Here is a 22,016-nt window from a genome sequence, read left to right on the forward strand (position 1 = left end):
AGCCAATGCTTATTTTGCGTGCCTTGGACAGTCGTTGTTTGAATTTGTCCTTTTCGTCCATGTAGATTTTGTTCACTGCGTTTGTAATTTTTTTTCTTTTTGGTACAGTGACTCTTCTATCCATCTTATCAATCATAATGGCAAAATCCTCATCATCCACTATGCGTGAGGTAAGGCCTGTACGGGCTATCCACAGTGCTATGCCTTCCTCTTTGTACTGTTGTTCTAGAGCAGTGGTTCCCAACCTTTTCCAACTCAGGGCCCACTTTTATGTCTCAAAAATGTTGGCGGCCCACCTCTGACCCCATAAATACAAAGGCCTTATAATGCGTTCTCAGAGCACTTTTTTATTGAAAATTGAACATAAACAGGGTTTTTCCTGGCTCAAATTGAGGCGGAGGTGGCACCATCCTGATCATGCCCACACGCGTGCGGGTATACCGTGCCTTCAACTGGCTCAAGCAAACACTTTTTTCGAGCAACATATTTTGTAGTTTGGGAGTTCTAATATGATAAAAAATACGACAATGATCATGTTTATTTAAAGCATTATTTTATTAACAAAAAAAATACAAATATACAAATATGAAAATTCTAACTTACCCAAAAGAAAAATGGAACAAGTGAAAATTTTACCGGCAAATCTCGCAACCAGACAGAGAACATTTCAGCCTCCTATTTTTCATCCTGTAGAACCTCCTCATGCACTCCTTGTAGTCCAAGGCCTCCTGGTCTGGTCCATCGATGGCCACCTTACAGCACACATCCAAATTCCTCTCCTTCAGTCTGTTGCGCAGAGGTGTCTTCACCTTAAACAAAACAATTCATGTATTACATATTTTTGTATTTATTTTGATGCAGACATAAATAGTGATAGTGTTTTCAATCATATATTACAATTTTGAGTGCAGAGAACAGCCTCCTCCACATCTGCGGTCTGGACAGGGGCTGTGAGGGCGATTGCAGCTGCAAGGCTTAGGGTGGGATACAGCTCAGCGGACTCTGGAGATACAAGCCACAGAAGCACCTCCTCCAGGGACTTGGTCTGAAGAAGAGCAAAGTGAAAACAAAGATGAAATTATTCTGTAAAACCAGACTGTCATGGTGGTAAATAATACAGTTAATGTAACTGATATATCGTACCTTCAGATCAGGACTCCTCACTCTGAGTCTGTAGGAGCTCCACTCAGACAGCAGGTCAGATTCCCCCAGTCTTGGAAACTGCTCTGCCAGTGTCCTCATCTCAGCATCCCCATAATCACTACCATTTGTCTGAATTTGTCTGGGAGAGAATACACCGAAGACAGACAAACTGCTGTTGTTTGGGAATCTGTTCTCAATGTTTTCTGTCAGTGCAGTCAAAAATGGCTCCATCACCTGTAGAAGATTAAACACATTTTGGAAAAACAGTCCTTCTGTCCACATTACTCAAATACATTGCTAATACTTGCAGTGTTCTTGAACCTCTCCCACACATGCTCTTGGAAATATGCAGGGAGCTCTTCCTGCAGAGGCTTCAGACCAGCGTCAGACTGCAGCCATGCCTGCCAGCGGTCTTTGACCATGTTGCTCTCCTTCAGCTGTGTGAGGGATGATTTCAGCACTGTGACCTGAGATAAAACATAACAGCTCAGCTAGGAATAGCATTTCAATTAACAGGAAAACCAAGGACTGTGGTATTGATCTCATACCTCCTGCTCCACCTGGGAGAAGAAAAGGTTTCTTTTTTGAAAAACCAAAAACTGCCGGTGGATCTTTTCATGCACAAGTTGCATGAGGCACAGGGCAGGGGGAAAGAACTGGTCCTTTACAAAGGAGTACAGTCCTTGAGCTGTTGGCTCATTCCGGGCTTGGAGTGAGAGGTCTGCGATGAGAGCAGGCAGAATCCGGCGCATCACATCTGTTGCTTCCTTATTCGACTCCCATCTGGTAGTGTTTCCTCCCTACAAAATACATTGAATTTAGTAAATGACAAAAAAGCAAAAATGAATCTGAATAATCTAGCGCTGAATACTGCTAACCTGCAGTTTGATTTGGGGGAGTTCAAAAAGCCTCTCCATTTCCTTTAGACTGTTGGTATTATTACTTGAGGCCTGGTAGAACCAGAAGATTGTACCAACAGTCCTGGCATATCTGGTGAGGTATGGTACTCCCCTCTGCCCCTTAATGCAGTCTGACACTGCCAGATTGAGGCGATGGGCCACACAGTGCACTGTTATCATGCCAGGGAACGAGTCTTGGAGTCTCTTACCAACTCCAGCTTTTCTCCCTAAAAGAATAATTCAAAAATAATCACTATGTCAATCTAAGGTAAAATCAAAAAAGAAAACTCACCAATCATTACTGCAGCTCCGTCACTAGCGAAGGAGGCTAGCTTGTTGGTTGGCAGCGTCTTATCATGGATGACCCGCAGTATGGTGTCATATAAAGTTGCAGCATCCCCAGCAGACACTTCACCCAAATGCAGCACCTTGGTTTGAACTGCTGTGCTTCCCACTTGGTTCGGTCCTAAAAAGCTAAACATAAAAACAAATATTTAGTTGAAGTATATGTGGTTGAAATAATTTTATTACACATCAATTTTATTTAATTGTACAAAGTAATCTCACCTCACAACTAGACCCAATTGCTTGGTGACAGAGATGTCAGTGGTCTCATCAACCATTAATCCCCACACTGGGGATTTTGACACCTCTGCCACCAACTGGTCATCCAAAATCTGGCCGATGATCTCCACCATCTCATCAATAATATGGCTGCTGGTGTATTTGGTGTTGGCACTGACCTGGGGGCAAAATAGTAATAAGGTTGGCCTACTTTATAGTAGAAGAATTATGTGAAAAATGTACAGTGACGTGATTAAATAAGAATTTACATTCAAACCATCAAAATAAGCACAGCCCAAGCGCTTGCATAAGCGAATAATGGGCTCATAGCTTGTGTGGTGGGGTCACTTTTGCTTGAGGCATTCATATATTATCTTGAAGCAGCCTTCAAGAGCTCTGTGGTCCATGTCCACCTGTGCAGCAATAGCACGGTGCAGTGTCCTCCCTAAAAACACAAACCAATTATTTGTTTTAAAAACTTTAATTTTAGTTTGTAGTAACTTTCATAGTTGAATGTTTTTTTTTTTTTTTTTTTTTACAGCAGGTGCTACCTTCTTTAATGCACTTCTCCTTCTCTTCTGCTGCCTTATGAAGGGCTGTCATCTCATGCCTTTTTAATGTGTCCAGCCTGTAGTTGGTAGACGGCTGTCTAACAAGGCCAGCAGCAAGTGCCTGCTGCGTGGGGGCAGAGTGCTTTTGGCATAAATGACAGATCATACCTTCATCAGTATGCTTGAGCCAGGTAAATAGGTTCAGCCACTGTCGGTCAAACCCACTGGCTCTGTGTTTTTGAGATCTGTAAAGATGAATAAAAAAAAGTCATGTTTAAATCACGTACACGTTGGCTTCGCGTTTATATGCTCCTAATGACTTTGAAATAGAGTAACGTTACCCTCGCCCCTTATCTGTAGTGGTCAGTGCAACCTTAAAGTCAAAAGTATATAATCTTGTGTTGAATGCAAGAGTACAGAGATAGTTAAAAAAAAAAAAAAGTGGTGGTGACAACACGGGTGGGGAAAAGAATTACCAGTATATAAACAGAGGAGCAAACTAAAATACCTGGAGTAGAATATTCATCTCTGCATGATGCCTCTGTCCAGCAGCACCTTTCTTGGCTTGGAAGATACTAAGCAGTTTAGGGGTGTAGTGGTCCAACATGGACATGAACTTGGCCTCAAGATTTACAGTGGTAATTCGATGGAATTCAGCATTGACCTGAAAAAAGCAGAAAAAGACAAACAGGGACAGGGCCCAATTTACATACTTAAATTTAAACAAGCAGGCCATCTTTCTCTGATCTCTTTGATGCTCAGTTGAAGGCTGACAACATCTTGTCTTCTATGAGCAAAAGTGTTGGACATCAATTCACCGACAGTCGCCCTCTCTCTCTTCTTTAATTCAGACAGGCTTTTGAGTCGTTGTTGCTCTTGTTGTTCACTGCTTCCTCCTGAGGGATAATGTGGAAGATACATCACTTCCCCTTCGCGTGCTTTTTTAACATTTTGAGCTGGTTTCCTCTCACCAGGACGCTTGTTTTTTAGAGAATTGCACATGACCTCAGGAAATCCAAGACTTCTTAACTTGGACCTATAATTCCCCATTTTGTATTTTAGGGAATACATCCATCCAATCCACCCGTTGCGACTTCCAGGTTCCGTTAGGCATGGGTGTTTTTGGACCAAGGCTTCTGCAATCTGTGAAACCTGAAGGCTTGTGGGATAGGCAGTGTAACTGTACATGTAATCTGCCAGCTTCTCCATTATTTCAGACTTGACCCGAGTGTTGTTGAGGATAGTGCCGTCTTTCAAAAATTGTTCATTCGCATTCCGAAGTACTGCCTCTGCTGCAACTGAAATAAGTGGAATCTCAACTTCACTTGGCCACAATACTCTAGTTTTCGGGCTCAACAAAATAGTGTCTTGTGATGACAGTGATGATGTGCCATCTGACTGGTAGTCTGCAGAACCAGAAGATGACTGTAAAGGCAACATTGTTGAAGTGGAACTGGAAGTGTCACTCACATCGCTTGCATCTAACACATTTTCAGTCTCTGATGTTGACAACGTGAGCACTATGGATGGGATCATGACCACTTTTATTGTCCCCTTATGTTTAACGTCGCTTGGAGAATGAATTGTGAAGAAATCCCCGAAGTCTTCGTCCAAGTAATGAAGGGTGAATTCCTCAAGGATCTGAAAAGTGTCTTTCACAGTCTTATGCAATTGATGTGTATGAGTATGATATGAGTGTATGATATGTATGTGGGATCCCTGATGACAGTGTGAGCTTCTCACTATGATGATCAATTATCACTTTCACAACAATAGGGTCCATCTGTACAAAAACAAATATAGTTTAGTCTTTGAACTCTCCTAATATTGGAAAATAATGTGTCGTTTTAAACTGTGAAACCGTTTTAAACATGCGTTTCCCTCCCACACAGTATGGTGCCAGGGGGTATGTATCACTAAGTTGCTGTATGTTCAACAGCGTCACTTTCCCAGAGTGCTCCAAAACAAACCCCCTAAAGTGCTCATAATACCAGCTGTTGAGCAATTTAACAATGAAATCTAGATCACTGTCAACAATCCCAATTTGTGAAATCTCCACAAAATTGGGCAGACCACCAGTAGACCCATAAGGCAGAATCATCCCAACTGCATATCTGGTTCCATGATATGACAGTGCATTTGTCAGTTCCACTGTGGTTTGTGTTGGGTATAGTTTTTTAAAAGACTCCTGTATCTCCTCATGCAGCAATGCCAATGGAATACTGGTTACTTTACTCACACACAATGCAGGTTTCAAAGCATCAGCATGTAAATGATATGCTACCATCAGCTGGTGCTTTGTGGTAAGAGAGAGCAGAATGTTTCTGAAGCTATTTGTGTGTCTGACAATGCGTTTGAAAGAATTATGCTTCCCCTCGAAGCGCATCGTCCAAAGGGAAACCAAAGGGCCAAAGCATTTGATCATGTCAGGGTAATGTTCCAAAAAATGAAACTTAGGAGTTAACTTAAAGTCAGGAAAGACTTCCAGCAGTCTGTGGCGATGTTCAGAAATCAATTTATCAAGATAACTAATACTGTCCTCGGTATGAATAGAGGATACCACGAGTTCAGTGATATCTTTTAAGGTCGAGAGGATTTGCCATTACTGAGTGGCACCTTTGTACCAATTATAAATGGTAATAATCTTAGTAGTGTCCAATTCTCGTGAGCATTTCCGCCAATAGATCTGCGAGAAGAAAGATTAAGTGGGACGGGTTGTGGGCGGTCCGTTTTGTCAGTACTGTTGTACGGAAACTTTGTAATTAAACTGTTCAGTTGTGACAGAGTGAAATACTGCTTCTTTACAAACAGGTTAAAACACAGCGCTAACTCCAGTGGTATTACACCTTCAAAAAGATCATGGAGCACGTCTGGAGGGTAGCCAGTCACAAAATGGAAATATTTCAATTTTTCTGTTAAGGGACGAACCTTCTTTACACCATAACAATTAGGGGTGTAACGATACACTAATCTCACGATACGGTACGATACACGATATTGAGGTCACGATAACGATACGATACGATATTATAGCAGTATTTTTTTTTAACCATGAATTAGGAAAATGTGACTGGAAAAAATTGTCTTTTATTTGAAAGACACAAAACAATGCTGTGCTATTGTTACAGTACACTTTATAACTGTTTTAAAGAACAAAGCCAGGCCAACCATTTTCAACAAACTGAACTAAAAGTAAATGTCAGTTATGCATTATGCATCTTCATTTTCAAACAAATAAAAATATTTTGCCACAAACTGAAAGTTTCTCTCATGTTTGAACTTACTTTTTTCTTTTCCAGAAATTGAACAACTTAAATTAAATAAATAAATAAAAGTAAATAAACTGTGAAAAGTCCCAAACTCAAAATGAAACATGACTGTTATTTAGCTTCAGCCACATGCTCCCAGCCTAAGAGATGGACATATTCTTCTTCAGGAATATTAGCATATCCACATTTTCTGGCAGCAGTTGGGATCTTTGGGCAGTAACTATGTCCCCTGCTGTTGAAAACACACGTTCACTTGGAACTGAGGTAGCAGGGATGGAGAGGTATGCTTTGGCAAGTTGAGACAGCAAAGGATACTGAGAACGATTGTCTCTCCACCACTTCAAAGGGCAACTAGTGAGTGGAATAGAGGCCTCTCTTCTGTACATATCAATCTCTCTCTGTACTCCCTGTAATGGCTGATCTGCTGGCTCAGCAGAAAATGAGTCCCCAAGTAGATCTTCAAGTGCTGTCCTCTTGGAAGGAGGGTCTTCCACTTGCAGCTCAGCTCTTGCAGCCCCCTTTTCTTTATCTGTGGGATCTTCACCTGCTACTCCCCTGGCACCAGTCTCCTCATCTGTGATCTAACAACATAAAGTGGAATGACCCTTTAAACAAGCAACAAGGCCCCTTCTCAACACACACACACACACACACACACACACACACACACACACAGGAATTGTTTAAATTATTATGTGGAAGATGAAAGGAAGAAAGCCATACAGGCCTACCTGATTTTGCTCCAACTCTTTTGCCTTGTCCTGCACCTTGAGGAAGACAGCCTCACGTTGGTCATGGTCTAGCTGGGGTAGAGCCCGAAACCTGGGGTCCAGCGCTGTGCACTGCAGCAGACAGTCGTACACATCCTCCCTGTATCTGTCTGAGAAGTTATTGAGGATTGCGCTCTTTGTGTTGGCTATGGCAGCTGAATCATCTTGGTCGGGTGCCATGCTCTGTTAAAAATAATTATTAATTTTATGAATATAGCGCTTTTCAATAACCCAAAGTCTCCTACAGTAGAATGTAGAGTAGAACACAAACAGACAACACAAGCATGGGGCAATAACAATAGGGGAAACAAGCAGCAAACAATAAACAAAGCAGTGGTATTATAAATATAATTTATAAATATGCCTACCTGTTGGATCATGCTCTTCAGTGGCACAATGAGAGACACAGTGGGAGTCTTCTCGTCACACAAGACTGTGGTGGCGGTTTTTAATGGTTTGAGGAGTTTCACCAGGTCTTCTGCAACTCTGATGTCATAGCTGTCCAGAGTATCAATGTCTCGCGCATTGCGTTTGATCTGCGGGCTAGCGAGAGCTGCTGCGATGGCTGCTTGCTGCTCCAGATAACGCTCAAGCATGTCGAAGCTGCTGTTCCACCGAGTTGTAACATCCATGATGAGCTTGTGTGGCGGCAGCTGTAACTGCTTCTGTTTGGAAGTAAACACTGCTGCAGCTGTGGTACTGTGATGGAAAAAAGCGGCCACGCGCCTCACCTTCCCGAGCAAACGGCTGATGCGCACAACACGAAGGCCAGCCTGAGTAGCCAGATTGATCGTATGTGCAAAGCACTTGATGTGCAGCTCCAAGCCTGCCTCGCGTACAGCCACATCCATATTGTGAGCATTGTCAGTGACAATAGCGATGACACGGTTTTCATTTTGAAGCTCCCATTCAGTAGCAGCTGCAAGTAGAACTTCAGCTATGTTTAAGCCTGTGTGAGACTCGAAAAGTGGACGCGTTTGGAGAACAACATTTTGCATTTCCCAGTCGTTGTTGATGACGTGTGCTGTGATCGTGATGTAGCTCTGGGTATTCCTTGAACTCCAACCATCTGTTGTAATGGCGACGGTTTCTGCCTCTTTTAGGGTCTGTACAACATTAGCCTTTGACTCTTCGTACAGTTTAGGGACTACTGTCCGACTAAAATGGACGCGTGACGGGATTGTGTATTTTGGCTCCAGTGTATGGAGTAGTCGCCTAAATCCCTCATTTTCCACAATAGAAAATGGTCTCATATCCACTGCCATGAAAATGCCAATGTCCTTGGTTATTGCAGTGGCTCGTGCACTAGATTGTGCAAATTTCGGAAAAAAGGCCTTTGTTAACGTTGCCTGACCTTTAGGTAACGTTACCCTCTTCCCAGGCACCGCTGAATGTAATTCAGCGTGATGGCGCTGCACGTGGCTTTGCATATTGCTTGTGTTGGCCGCGGTGTAGGGCAGGGTTCTCTTGCAATGCTTGCATATTGTCTGCGACTTGTCAGCCGCTCGGTCGCCGTTTTTATCCACAATTGGGAAGCCAAAATGCTGCCATACCGGTGACTTAAAGGTTGCGGGGGCGTCTTCTATTGCTACATTCTCCTCCATTGTAATCCACATTGTAATGTAAGGAGAGGGGGGCGCCGTTACTCACCCACTAGCTCAGAGCGCCCTCTTGTGTTAAAAAAAAATCACTACATTGAAAAAGAAATCAGCGTCTGCTTGTGTTGACTGGATAAATTTGTCCCAATATCGCGATACACTTTGTCACGTCCACGACACGTTTCGTGACGTTTTTGTATCGCGAAATTTCGTGGCACGATATATTGTTACACCCCTAATAACAATGAACCAGGTCAGGGTTTTCCTTTACAGATTGAACGTGTGAAGCATAATTCTCCTTAGTTCTTGGAGGAAAACACCCAGTATGCACCTCTTTTTCTTGGTAGTCTGAATGGTCCCCAATGCAAAATCTACAAATGTAATGCCCATTAAAACTTTCCACTAGGCCACTCAAAGAATGGGCTCCGAGATTATCCGCAGAAATACAAAAAACTGTTCCTCTGATATTTTTGCCACTGGCAGGGAAAAAAATGCCTTCTTCCTCTAATGTAACAAGGTCCCTCAAAAGAGGCTCAAGGACAGTTTTGTAACCAAATTTCATTAGCTTTGCAAAGAAGTGCCAAATTTATTGATGTTAATTGGGACCTCTGTTCTGATGGCACATCTGCAAGTACCCAATATACTGCTTTTACTTTATGCTTTTTTCGGGAAGTCCCAAGCGGGTTGCAGATCTCGAAGTCGTCCACATAAAGTATAAGTGAGATTCTTAGCTCCCCATCTCTATGAAACTCATTTAACTTAAAATATTTGCCGTCTTTAAAGGATGAAAACTGTGACTCACTGCTTGAATGTCTTGTCAGTATATTACTTACAATGTCTTTTTTGTTTAACAGTTGCTGTAAAAGATTGTAGGATGGGTACGTAATATTGAAAAGTAGCACTATCAAGTGGATTTAATAAATATTCAACTGGCTCAATAAAGTGGAAGTTTTCTTTTAAGTATTTCCCCCTCTTGTACTTAGAATGAAAAGGCCCGTCAGGAGCAAAGGCTTTAGTTAGAGGGTTACAGAGTTGTAATTTTTCAACTAACTCAGGCCCCGTTTACACGGGGCAAAAACTGAGGCGTTTTCATGCGTTTTGGCCGTTCGTTTACACGAAAACGGAGGTCAAAGCTCCCAAAAACGATCATTTCTGAAAACTCCGGCCAAAGTGGAGATTTTCAAAAACTCCGTCTTCACGTTTGCGTCTAAACAGAGGAAACGGAGGAAAACAGAGATTTACGTCACATTATGCGACAGAAACGTCACCAGCAGCGTCATGAGTGCGACCTGTGTTTACAATTTGTTTGGCCACCGTCAATATTTTTTTATTTTACCTCTTTTAAATTCTCTCAGACTCTCGTTCCGTCACCATGTCCACCCTGCATGCGACGCGAGCGAGCGTCAGCGTCAAAAACAGTTCCTTTGCTTTATTTTTTATTTGCACTGTCTACACTGGTTGTGAGCGACGCAGCGCCGTTTTGAGCTGGACTTTTGTCGCATGCCCTGCTTCTATTTTCTTCCTGTCGCTCGCGTTGAAAGCCGGTTGAAAGTTGAAAAAACAAGTTGAAAGCGCTGTAGGAAACAGTCATTTCAATACAAGAACCTCAATAAAGTGGCAGCTGGCTGGAGGGAGATCGCCAGGGAGCTGGAAGGTTCTGATAAGATAATAAGATATAATAAGAATCTTATCTTAATCTTATTAGGGCTTAATTTGTGCCGGATCCAACAAGATCTGGTACCTATTTGATCATTTCTCGTGTCCTCTGCTTTTTCCCCACATCCCAGTAATGATCTGACATGTTGACATGTTTGCTGCATTTAACACCACGAACACGCCGGTCACTCCACGCTGTTCGCTATTTGATTGCGTCACCACACGCCGTTATTTTGTTCGTTTTTTTCCCCACTTTGGTCGGACGTTAGACCTGCTTCTATTTTCTTCCTGCCGCCTTGTCTAGGAGTTCTTTTAGGAGTTTCTTTCAGGAGCGCAGGGCAGTTGGTGGGGCGAATAAAAGGCGAGTCTCGGGCGGGTGAATAAAGGCAGATTTATGGTTCCGCGTAAAATCGACAGCGTAGCCTACTGCGTAGGGTACGCGGCGACACGCACCGTTCGGTGAGTGCGCCGCGTAACCTACGCCATAAGGTCTGCGTTGGTGTAACGCGGAACCATAAATCAGCCTTTTAAAAGGCGAGGCTCCGCTGTCAATCAAAAGAACGTGGTAGAACGTGGGGCCGATAACGCGTTCAGTGTTTCAGGACAGAGAGAGTCCGATGCCATAAATCAGCCTTAACTGGAAGTTACTCGTGTCATTTGTTGATGTTTTTTCCAGGATTCTGATTGGCTGGCATGACGTTACCAGCGTTTTCATGCGAGTCCGTGTAAACGAGGATATTTTTGAAAACGTAGAGGGGAAAATATCAGTTTTTGTAAATACCCGGCTACGTGTAAACGTGGCCTCACTGATAACACTTTCGTCAACAGTGCAGTTATTCTTTGTCAAAATGTTTCTCACTAAATTTGGAATGTATTGAGACGACGATGCACATATAAACTGGAGCTGCTCAACCAAGTCATCTAAACATTTACCTGTGACATTATAAATGCTTTCTAATTTTAACAACAGAGAACCAATTATTTCTTCATATGCACCGGTTTGTTCTTCACAATCCAAATCTACAGTACGATCCAACTCAGCATCATCATTTGATTCCAGTGATAAAACATGGCTTTCATTCTGTTGAGCACTGGTAGAAAGTTTTACAATCACATCAGCCTTTAAGTCATCAAACGAGTAAGATTTGTGCTTTCGACTTCTGTGAGTAGCATAAGTGCCATATTTGTTTTGAACTCACAGCCATCAAACACACACACTATTGTTTCTAGTTCTTTAAGATGAGAATTAATGTGGTGAAAATAATCTTAGGTATTTGGAAAGCATGAGTCACAGATTTTACATTTAAAGGCTATCCCTTCTTGTTGATTTTTGGTTTCCTCTGATTTGTGAACTCTTGTCAATCAAATTAATATAAGGCAGAAAATCTCCATGGCCAAAATGTCCATGTTTCAGTCTATAGTGTTTAAGAAGTCCCCCTTTTGATGATGCCACAAATTTGCAGAGCTTGCACTCCCATTCCATACACTGTTACCTTAATAATGGGGGGCAGCAGTAGCTCACAGGGCAAAGCTCTTCCAACAAGCTGGTGGTGGCTATCTGGGTTCAAGTGTGGCCTGCTGTCCTCCTATTTTTCTCCTTCATATGTGCATTCTGTGGCTCCAACAGTATTTCTGTAACATACAGAAAAGAATAAAAATAAAAAAAATCAGAATGAGCACAATGAAAATCTCAGACAGCAAGTTCAGAGATTATAGTCAAATAGCCTAACATCTACAACTTAGACCAGGGATATTCAATTGGCGGCCCGCGAGGAGCTTTTATGTGGCCCCTGGTCATATTTCAAAAAAGGGGGTGTTTGTTGAAAAAAAAAAAAAACATGTTTTTTTTTTTTTTTTTTATATAATAGTGATGCACCGAATGTTCGGACGAAAATAGCAAAAAAAAACACTTTCGGTGTTCGGTGGAATAAGTGGGGAAAAAACCGAACAGTTAAAAACAGCTGGAGTGAGGGAGCAGTGTTAAATGCAGCAAACCTGTCAGCATGTCAGATCATTACTTGGATGTGGGGAAAAAGCAGATGACAATATGGCACACATTAGTTTGCACTACTGTACTTCAGTTCCGAGCTCGAGCTGTTTTCTTTTTATTTAAATTGATTTTGAGAGAGTGCCAACTGCGCTGCGTGTAATTTTGTTGGCCCGCTGCACACCGCTGGCTGACGAGCAGCCTTGAGATACAGGCAGACACACAGGCAGACAGACATGCCAGGAATGCGTTCACACAAGGTGAGATTTTTATTTGTAATGTGTGCAGAGAATGCATATCGCATTTAAGTTTAAGATGCTTGGTAGCCTTTTTTTAGTTGGTTAACGATGCATAGTGTTTGTACATGTTAATCTCTGTTGGAGATGTTTTTTACTTCGGATTTTTTGCCAGTGTTGCACAGTGTGAATGTTTGTCACATTATTATTAACCTTCGTTGTATAGAGGACTTGTTTACATCATTAGGCTTCTAGGATTGGCCTGACATTTTTTTCATTTGAATAAGTGAGGACTTTGCATTTCAGATGGAACTTCTAAGCCTCCTATAATTCGTGATTGTTTTGTTTTGCTGATATAATGCACAGATGTGTCATTAATAAAGGAGCTTATGGTTAATATTTTGGTTGCTTATTTATAACATCAAACTGGCTACTATGGACTAAAATGCTTGTGCTCAATGCTTAATATAATATTCAAATAAGATAATCTTGGTGGAAAGTGGTGCTTTGTCATTATGGCGTGTTTTATTAAAAGTAGGTCAATATCAATTTCATTAAGTTTGCACAATGCATGGTTTCAAAATTAACTTGCATTCAAAATATTTCTTTATCTGAATATTATATTTAACATTCACAATTACTAAATCTGGAGACAATTAATACATAATTCATAAGTAAACTAGATATATTCAAATGTATAATACAAATGTATTATATTTACATAAGTCTTCGTCTTTGAGTGCAAAATACATTTTGAAAACCCCCACATTTTCAAATTGTGCGGCCCTCTTCATACAGTCCTTTTGCAGATGTGGCCCCCGGCCGAATCTAGTTGAATACCCCTGACTTAGACTAAATAAGGTATGCTTTGCTACTATTAACAACTTACCTCTCCACTCTTCTTTAACAGTTGTTTTCAAATGCTGAAAAGCAGATTTTGAAAATATTGAATGCATGATAAAACTCTTAAACCCATGGCATTTCATTGCATAGCAACCAAACACTATGAATTGCATGATGATAAGCACATGGCAATTCATCTTTGCTATTACATTACTTGTGTTTAATCTCCTGTGATCAATTTTATCATATTATTTAGGCTATATAGAAATATTGTTTACCTGCATGCTTTTGAGATATTACAACAGAAAAAAGAGATGTGAGTTAGCTGTGAGAATTGTTCCACAACTCAGGTAGTTTGCATTTAAAAAAGTGAACTAACCTTGTCTCACCTCATCTCTCACACACACGCGCGCACAGACAGACAAACGCGCGCGCCCACATACAGACAAACGCGCGCGCGAACATACAGACACACGTACGCACGCACGCACGCACACACACACACACACACACACACTTGTTTTTACCGAACCGTGGGGACCCGATTAAGCCCACGGCTGGGGACGCACATGGGGACGCAACTTTCTAAATGAACTGAAGGCTTTGTTTTAGCTTGTAAATTTTTTTAGGGACCCTGGAACACCAAATATCAACTTAAATATGAAGATTGACAAAATTTAGAAAATTTAAAATCTGTCAGGTTTTCGGTCCGGGGATTAAAGTATAATTCGTTTTTCCATTAAAACCAAAAACGGAAACAGCGCCCCCATTTTAGTTTTTTCCTTTTAAATTCAAAACGGGAAAACTTTCTGAAAAAAACTAAAAACCAAACAACCAAATCAAATAATGGCCGAAATTTGGTTTTTGTAAATTCCTTTTTTAATTTTTGTATGAATATGACGGCGGACAGACCGGAAGCGGAAGTAAGGGAGAACGGGGTAAGTTGAACCACTTTTTACTTCTGCTGTCCTCAAGGCAAGGCAAAATGAGATAGAAGTCAAATCAATACATCTACGGATATTTCAGGATGTCTTCTTTCAGTTGAAACAATAATTGTGCATTTATAACAAAGGGTTGTGAAAATATAGGTTCTCAAAAAAAAGTTTCCAAGTGGTTCAACTTGCCCCAAGCACGGGGTAAGTTGAACCATGTAATGGGGTAAGTTGAACCTATAGGGTCAGCTGGATTTCCCAAGCTAAATCCAGAGTATAGTTTATTAATATAATTGATTAATTCATCAAACATAGTTTACTAATAGATGTTAGCTGTTAGAAATAGGCATAGCATTTCATAGAGGCATCATTTAGCCATATAAAATAGGCCAGATTAAACAGTACAAAACAATGACGTTTATTTTTAAAACATTTTATTATTCAAGTGATAAAATTTCAAATTCAAACAAAAAAGTGCTACATACAGTAGGCTACAGTGGCACAATTACTGTTCCCCCATGCATTCAGAGAATGAGGTAGCTTTCTGAAGAACAAACTAAAACGAAAATGCATGTAGCCAATATCTTATAATTTTGTCTACTTGGTTCCATGTTCCCAATCCCCCCCCCCCCCCCCTTTTTTTATATAAAACAGTGCAATGTACACTAAAAACAAAAATACAGGTAGACTATCATTTCAAACAATGGCAATAAATCCTTGGTTCTTTGTAACCAAATTCAAAAGTGCAAAAAACAAATAGCTCAGCATTTAGCTTTTAAATGTAACAATAAAACAAACAAAACAACAAGCACAAAACAAAAGTGCTACATACTGTACAGTAGACTACAGTGACACATATCCAGGAGGGCAGGAAGGCAAGTCAATGTCACTTGATGACACACCTGCATTTGTATCCGCAGTAGGCAGATCAGCAGTGCTGGAGCTTGGAACAACCGTGTGCTCAGCAGTAGGCAGATCAGCAGTGCTGGAGCTTGAAGCTACCACCGGGTCATCATCCGGGACTGGTCTGTCTGTTACCATGGATGGCTCATACTCTGAGTCAGGGAAAATGTCCCTGTTGTAAAGGAAGATTCCCGAGCTCCGGAATCCTGAGGAAATGTTGCGGGGTGTCATTGCGGACAAGAAAGCCTCGTTCACGCATGCAGGGACCTGGTAGATGTTGGCTGTTTTGCCTGGGTTACCTGGGCAACCGTCCAGAGATCTGTTGTAGTACGTCTTAAATGGCCCATAAACACACGTGTCCAATGGCTGCAATCTATGAGACGTGTGGGGTGGAATGGTCAACATAACTATTCCCTTTTCCTTGGCAAAATCCAGTGCCCTCAGTGAGATGTGGGTCACATGGTTGTCGAGGATGAGGAGCATGGGTTCGTCAGTGGAGCACTTGGTGTGCCTAACCATATGCTCCAGGTAATCTGCAAAGATTTCTTCATTAATCCAGCCGGATTTGGTGCTTGTGCCAACTGAGCCTGTTGGAGCCCCTGTAAGAAAGTAGTCTCTGTACTTTACTCTAGGGAAAATGAACATTGGTGGAATTGCTTGTCCTGTTGCGCTGATTGCACAGACCAGAGTCACGGTCTCCTCTTTCTGCAAAAACGACAGCACCCACCCTCTTCTTCCCTTTCTCTGTGATGACTTGCTTCGGAGTCTGTACTGGTGTGACACCTGTTTCATCTACATTATAGATCATGTTTGGAGGAAACTTATACCTGCAAGAGAGACAAGACATACAAGACAAATCAGAATAATACATACCGGTAAACATTAGGTAAACTAAACATCATTATTGTGTAGTCATCCATTATAGTTCTAGAGAGTTCATTTACTGTACCTGTCCATCACATTGGCCAGATTGTCAAAGAATTCCCCAACAGTAGTTCTGTTAAAAGCCGTAGATCTTCCAAGAGAAGTTGCTTCCAGAATACGGCAGGAAAGATGGTGGCGTGCTAGAAATGCACTGAACCAATCGTTACCTAAAATAACATATTTAATTAGATTAAAATAAAGTCGCCTAGTTAGATGCACAAGATCAGGTAGACTTGCCTAACATACACAATTGTTTTTCCTATACAGCCTACCTGCTAAGCCATTTTCCCAGTTGATGGGGACACTGATGCTGTTCCTTTTGGCAAATTCACATGCCAGTTTGCAGCATTTCTCAGCTGTAAGGCCGTGGAACTGGTCAGACAGCTTTTTTATGTGGTCAGCAAGCTCCTTCTCCATCTTGGGTGTGAAGACCCTCTTCGCCAATGCTGTTCCACCATACGCTATGGTGGTTATTCCCTTCTCCTTCCTCTGCATTTACCTAAAATTTACAATTCATAGTCATTTATCTGACACTCTTAATCCAGAGAGACTCACAGTAAGCATAAACAAAATGAAAACATGGCAATACATCATAATTCATACAGTATACTGTATACAGATAAGTTGAATTTACTTAATTTAGTTCACAATGTAGACATTCTAAAACTTGGTAAAACATCATGCGTATAAAGTAGTTAATGTGTATCATACTGCACATATAGCTAAACACATGACAGTATGAATACTATAAAGGTAACTGCTATCTAAGTCTACTTAAACATTCTATCTAGGATACCTAGGTTGGTACTATAAGTGCTATGGACTGAGTAAGTCTGAAGTGGTGAGTTTTTAGAAAGGAAGGCCGGGATTGAGTCTGAAAACCCACCTTTGCAGGGTATTCCTGTTAATGCCGGTTTCGGCTGCCATTGATCTGATGGATCTTCCATCAATCACTGCAGTGGCTGCTCTCTGTATCTCATCGGGGTGCTTTGGCCCTCTCAGTTTTTCTTTTATATGTTCTTACCATGGTAGGTCTTCTGCAATATTTGAAATATGGAGAAAATAAATATGTTGCATAAATTTATGTTAGAATAGAAATGTATAATTTATACATTTTTATTAATAATTTGGGGGTAAGTTGAACCACTGGCCCAATTTACCCCAAGGCTTTGGTTCAACTTACCCCATGGCTACTTTTTTGACAAAACATGGCTAGCTGCATGCTACAGGCTAATGTTTAGCTAAATGATTCATGTGGGTTTTATACATTGGAATATCACCAACATGCATGATATATAACTTTAGACCTGGGTGCATTTGCTTTAAAGGGGACCTATTATGAAAAACACGTTTTTTTCCTGTTTTAACATAAAGTGGTCTCCCCTCACCCTGCCAACACAGGGGAGACAAAATACCATGGAATTCTGCAAGGTGTCTGACCCCCGCCTGACTGAGTCTTCCAGTGTCACGTGACCTTTTTTTGAGCCGATGAGAATCTGCGCCTATGGTGACGTCACCATAGGCGCTCATTTCCATAGGTTCAGCCTCCGCTGCTGAAACCACGCCCACAAACAGCTCTCTCCGCAGGCTGGAGCGGTCCTTCCTTGAGCCAGTCGGACGCGGCGCCGCGGATCCAGGTTAAATCATCCAGGTTCCCGGGTGGTTTGGGAGCTGGGTCCTCGGAGGTCCGTCCCAGGTCGGACCAGCTTCACCCTCCGAGATTTTCAGCCAAATCTGTCGGTTTGATCACCGGTAACGGTCGATGCGCATAGGATGCGCCCCGGAGCCGATCTGTGCGCCGGGCGCCCGTCGCACAGCATCCGCCGGGCAGATCCGGCTGAAATTCCGTTGGTCGGTCCCCGGGAGTCCCTGCTACCAGTCCAGACGGGTTCCTGCGGTCCCGGCCGGTCGGAACCGGTCAGATTCCCTGGTTAAAGCCGCGGTGATGCACGCTGCTCCAGCCTACTTCCTGGTTTCCAAAGCGGGGTCCGTCCAACTAAATTGTTTTGGGAGCAGGGATTTCTGGGGTACGTCCCAGGCTGGACCAGCTTCACCCTCCGAGATTTTCAGCGAAATCTGTCGGTTTGATCACCGGTAACGGGCGATGCGCCCCGGAGCCACACCGGGCGCCCGCGTAGGCCTCCGCTATGCGGAGGCCTAAACTGAAATTTTTGGGATCTTACGGGTCGGATCGGTTAACTTTGCATGACTTTAAGTCGTTTAGAAACAGATTGACAGCCACAAGCAGCTTCAATGATTATAACAAAAAAGACCATTCCAGATCAGCAGATGAATGCATAGCACAGGATAATAATAACTGCAGGGTGGTGAATAGTGCAACAGGGCAAAGCTCTGTGTATTCCCCTATTCAATTTTAGACAATATAAGGAGTAAAAACTGAATGAGAAACGAGAAAGCCAAAGAAAGTGTCATGACAACAATTATAATTATTATCCTCATTTTATTGCTGCATTCAGCAAAATACCAATGACCTCCAAGTTCCAACTCACTGCATCATATAGGGCTAAACAAACATCATCTATTACGTACTCTGCTACTAGGGATCACAGAATACGCAAATGAAAGGCAGGTTTTGCGAGTAAAAATGTTTTTATTTGACCCAATGGTTCTTTTGTTCAAGTTGAAATACAGTTGATTGCTTACAACAGTAAGGAAAGCAGTTTACAAATTATACCCCAAAACTAAAGTTTATATAAAGAAAATGACTCCAACGTAAACCAAAGAAATAAGCATAAGGAACTGGACCCTAACCTTAAAATAATAAATCCACTAACTAAACCTAACATTTAACCAAAACAAAATTACAATAATATTAACTATACTAACTACTCTAAACCAATCCTCATCAAAGTAGGCTTTTACATCACTCAGGCGTTGGAGCCATCTAATATTTACCTTACTGCTTCCATTACTTTCACAAGTTAATCAACCAACAAGATTTAGCAGGGCCACAAACTGCTTGGGCAGATAGGCTGAGGGAAACCAAACATTTGGCCCCAAAGCTCTCACAACATCACACAGAACGGACAGCACGTCTTTACACATGAGGTGGTGTGAGACGACTGCCAAAGAGCACTGCTCCAGCAGCAGTTTTGTAGGGGAGAAGTTTCCTCTGGTTGGCTCCCGGTAGAGGTGGGCGTCGCTCTCCATCAGCACACCTGCAGCAGCTCCAACTCCTCCCACACCAGTGGACCTGAGCTGACAGGTGATTTAGTAAAGGCCACCTCCAACAGTAAACAGACTCGCCCAACCAAACCTCTGCACCCCAGTAGCAGATCCTCATAAATAATAAACAAAAATAGTAAATAAAAATAGCAAATTTAAAGGGATGTAACACCATCTCAGACTGGTATTTTATACAAAATGGCAAAATAAATAAATACAATAAATAAGAAAAAACACATGACTGACCAACATAGCAGCATATAAATAAAATTCACATTAAACATTCCCAACTCAGTCCCAATACAAAGACATACTCAATAAAATTACAATAAAACAACTTAAGGCGCCATTACAATCCCAACAATAATAAATCTGGATGCCAAAAATAAGATACTTATTGATGAACATTAAAGTGCAGTATCAAAAAGGGCTATTGGAGAAAAGGAGAAGATGCATATTTTATGCCAACTGCCAATATTTGAGCATTGCTCTCAGAAGAAAAACTATTCAGAACTTAGTTTTTCTTTTCTTCATCCTGGCAAATGTTTCAATAGCATTATCCAATGTAATGGAGGCAGTAACCTCTCTCTCAACATAAAGCATTGCGAGATCTGAGAGACGACTCTCAGTCATTGTTGAGCGCAGATAGGCACAGACATTGCAGTTGAGAGATTCTGTTTTATTAGTCATTATGGCCCATCAGTTAATTAATAAACATAGCTAGCAGCTTGTCAAGCTTACAATACACAGGGCTTGTCAAGCAGCTATTTTCTGCAAAAGCCTTTCCCAGAAAAAAATGTGGATGCTGGGGTTCAAGTGGTTAAAGTTACTGAGTTAAACCATAACTCACTTATGCGGCCTCACCTCCTGGTTCAGTAGTTTGTCTTGATGGTTGTGGTTGGACGACAAGTGGAGGGGAGGCGGACACGGATGGTGTCCTCTTCAGCAGCTCCTGGTTACAAGAAGAAAATAGCTTATCTACAAGTTTACAATAATTAATAACTATAGCTAGCAGCTTGACAAGCTTTCAATACATCACAGAGCTTTTCAAGCTGCTATTTTCTGCAAAAGCCTTTCCCTCCTCAATGTAAACAAAATGTAACCAAGTGTAATGCATAGAGTAAAGCTTTTTAATTGACTTTGTACCAGTGAATCTGTACTGTCATGAAACTGGTCTGTTCCTATGCAATTTCTTCTAAAACATTATTCAAACAATCAATCAACAGAACACCCAAAAAATGTGGATACTGGGGTTCACGTGATACAAAGACAGTCAAACTATAATAATTTATTATGTCTCACTCACCTAGTCTTGCTCCTTGTTCAGTGATTTGGTCTGTAGGACAACTTGGTTTGTGTTGTTTGTGGAGGACAAGTGGAGGACAAGGAGACACGGCGGCGTCCTCTTCATCAGACGGGGGCTGTGACGCCGACCCCCCCCGCCTCCATTTCCACACCGTCGCGGGCTGCGGCTGCATCATCACTGCTTTCAGTGTTAGTATCAATGTGTGGCGGTGCAGGCGGCCGCGCCGTTTTAAAAAATGTGCTCACTGAGACACACTTGGCAGCAGCAGCCTGGACAAATCTCTCTTTTTTTCTATCTTTTCATTTCTGTGCTCCTGATTTCTTCTGTTTTGTTTTAGCCTCCGCCTTCCCCATCGTCGCTCTTTCTTTCCCAACTTTCCTTCCTTGTAACTGAGTGACGACGTCACTTCCTTTTCAACTGTGAGCACGCTACCGGATGTTTTGATGCTGCAGGCACAGAGAGCACGTAATGCCAAAATAAAAGCCTCGAGCGAGTCGAGCCTCGTCGTGAGGGGAGGCGGCGGCCCCTTAGGGCAGAGGGGGGGCCCTCTACTTTGAAATGTTGTTGACATTGGGTTTTTATAACCCGGAAACCCGCGCCAGCGTCGCTACTGTACAGGCGTAATATGTTTTTGTCATTGTGTATGTGCTCGTTTTTAAGCCAGACTAGGCTGCTCAGAATAGACGACAATAGAATAGTCTTTATTACCGTTATGCATCTCTGGAGGCTTTAAAGTGCAAAAACACACATACAAAGCAATAAACCTCACTCAGACATCATTTTAGCAGCATTCACAGTTCAATATATTACACGTGTGTGTGCACATTTGTGTCAGTGCATATTAGAGATGAGGGTGATTATAGCTCTGGGGAAGAAACTGTTTTTAAGTCTGTTTGTGAGTGCTGTGATGCACCTGTAGCAACTGCCAGAGGGCAACGGGTCAAACATTTCAGAACCTAGATGGGATCTGTCCGTCCTAAATGATACTCTGTGCCCTGCTGAGGCAGCGGGAGGTGCCAAAGTTCGACAGGGAGGGGAGAGGCCACCCGGCAATCTTCTGTGCTGCTTTGATTCCCCCCTGAAGTCTCTTCCTGGTGGCCTCAGTGCAGCTCCCATACCATACTGCCATACCGTATGCCAGCAGGCTCTCCATACAAGAGTAGTAGGTCTTCAGTTTGGTGTCTGCAGTGGTGTAAAGTAACGAAGTACAAGTACTTCGTTATTGTACTTAAGTAAGATTTTTGAGAAT

At 42.1% G+C, this 22,016-nt stretch overlaps 2 long non-coding RNA genes across 3 annotated transcripts; both read right to left on the reverse strand.

Moving 5' to 3' along the window:
* Positions 1-681: 681 nt before the first annotated feature.
* LOC133454747 (uncharacterized) lies at positions 682-1,221 on the reverse strand. Its single transcript, XR_009783436.1, has 3 exons — positions 1,144-1,221; positions 898-1,045; positions 682-809 (listed from the first exon to the last, which is right to left on the reverse strand). It is a non-coding gene; the product is annotated as an uncharacterized LOC133454747 (long non-coding RNA).
* Positions 1,222-18,878: 17,657 nt separating this feature from the next.
* On the reverse strand, positions 18,879-21,135 carry LOC133454748 (uncharacterized). 2 transcript variants are annotated; one of them, XR_009783437.1, is made up of 3 exons: positions 20,768-21,135; positions 20,326-20,413; positions 18,879-19,494 (listed from the first exon to the last, which is right to left on the reverse strand). It is a non-coding gene; the product is annotated as an uncharacterized LOC133454748 (long non-coding RNA). The 2 variants fall into 2 exon arrangements; XR_009783438.1 differs by having other exon boundaries at positions 18,879-19,489; positions 20,312-20,413.
* Positions 21,136-22,016: the final 881 nt, after the last annotated feature.

Source organism: Cololabis saira, chromosome 11 (assembly GCF_033807715.1).
Source record: "Cololabis saira isolate AMF1-May2022 chromosome 11, fColSai1.1, whole genome shotgun sequence".
Taxonomy (NCBI): domain Eukaryota; kingdom Metazoa; phylum Chordata; class Actinopteri; order Beloniformes; family Belonidae; genus Cololabis; species Cololabis saira.